Genomic DNA, 2,137 nt, shown 5'->3' with positions numbered 1-2,137 from the left:
ATTGTCTACATATCATTCTTAGGACAGCCCAAAACAGATTTGCCCTAAAGGGTTTCTAGTTAGGTGGGCAACAGCTCTTTTGGTCCAAGATTTTCCACAATCTTAACAAAACGTTTTCATTGGGAAACATTTAATCATAATTGGCTTGTTCCCATGGACAATCAAATGACAGTTAAAACTGGCTTAGTCTAAAGGTATGCACAGATGGCATTTCAAGGACTGGCTGTAAAATGTGCACTTGCTACATTCTGCACATGCCATTGCTAATTCTTCAACTGTTCCTGCAGCTCTTTCCCAAAGATGACAGCAAGCAGAGAACCCAAGCATGCCATATAATCTACATTATTATTAATTAATTTATGAATCACCTTTTCCATGTGCTTTTGCAAATATATCATAAAGGTAAAGGTAAAGGGACCCCTGACCATTAGGTCCAGTTGCAGACGACTCTGGGGTTGTGGCGCTCATCTCACTTTACTGGCCAAGGGAGCTGGCGTACAGCTTCCGGATCATGTGGCCAGCATGACTAAGCCGCTTCTGGCAAACCAGAACAGCATACGGAAACGGCGTTTACCTTCCTGCCGAAGCAGTACCTATTTATCTACTTGCACTTTGACGTGCTTTTGAACTGCTAGGTTGGCAGGAGCAGGGACCGAGCAATGGGAGCTAACCCCATCGCAGGGATTCGAACCACTGATCTTCTGATCGGCAAGCCCTAGGCTCTGCGTTTTAACCCACAGCGCCACCCACTGTTTCTATATATCATAGAAACAGGTAAAAAATATTTTTGAAAACAGTACCAAGAAATAATAAAAGTTGGCTTTTAAACACAAAGCAAACAAAATGAACACCTAAGGCAGAGAGACCTGTTCCTCCAGCTGGAAAACCTTGTGGAAACAAAAAGGTACTCCATTGCCTCTACAAAGTGCAGATAGTTATGCTTGTTGTATCTCAACAGGAATGCTATTCCACAGAGCGGGGGCAGCCACACTCTTTAGTCACTGTGGACATTTCAGGCTTCTGATATTTTTGACACTTGAAGGAGAATCTCTCCTGCAGAACACAGTGCCCTACTGGGCACATGAGGGATAAAGTTGGGCCTTTTTTCCAGCCAGAACTTACTGGAACTCAGTTCTTTCACCTTTCAGGTGGGCACCATTGCCATTATAAGAGAAAAACAGAGGAGTTCATGGAGAGTTCTGGCACATCTTTTTCTAGAAAAAGAGAACTGGATAAAGTGATATTTCAAGCAACCTGGTCCTGAGCTGTGTAGGGCCTTCTGTGTTAACAAATACCAAAATCTTGAACTTGGCCCAGTAGTAGATGGGCAGCCAGCAAGTCAAGAGTCTCAGAAGGATCGCCGGCTCTGTCCACCGGGAAAATCCTTCATAGTGTTCAGGAATCCATCAGAACCCATAAGCCTCCAGGGGTGAATCATCCTAATCAGTTCCCCCATCCCTGCAGTGGGAAATTGGTGCCATTAGCCCAAGCTTCACCAGGAAGTGGCTTGACTATGACAATGCGGTCACTGAACCCCCAACCCTTTTCCAGGCCATCAGCCTCACCACCAGGAGCAAAGAAACACAAATCAGTGGTATGTCTTGCACTGTGTGTCAGGCTAAAGATGGCCATTTGAGACAGCTCATGGAGGCCATGAAGTCCCATACCAGACCAGTGAGAACAGCCTCAGTATGGACATTCAAGTCCCACAGGACAATAATCCTAGGTTCTCCACACCAGAGGTTGCTTCCACCAGCTCAATCAGGGAAGCAGATGGGTGGGCAGTACACCAGCAGCACCCCCAATCTGTCTTTTTGGCCCAACACCCTCAAGCCCTCGAGGCCAGTCCACAAATGGAGAGGTCTCGCGATGAGCAAGATAGACGTAGCTGTATTTTGAAGGCTTCCTATTCTTCTGAGTTAGCTTAAGTGCGTCCTGGTTTTGTTATAGTGAGATTTGGCCCAGCCTGACCTATTTCCTCTAGTCTAGAGATCCCCAAGAGCCTAATTAGCCATTGGGCTTGCCTCCAGGGCTCTGCTGTCTGATTAGTTCTTGGGCAGGTTGGAAGTGGAGAAGACTAGGCTGCTTTGGATGCAGGTGAGATCTGGAATTGTGGTTTCAAGAGGCACTTTGTTAA

This window comes from Lacerta agilis, chromosome 2 (genome assembly GCF_009819535.1).
Source record: "Lacerta agilis isolate rLacAgi1 chromosome 2, rLacAgi1.pri, whole genome shotgun sequence".
Classification (NCBI taxonomy): Eukaryota; Metazoa; Chordata; class Lepidosauria; order Squamata; family Lacertidae; genus Lacerta; species Lacerta agilis.
This window is presented reverse-complemented; position numbering follows the sequence as displayed.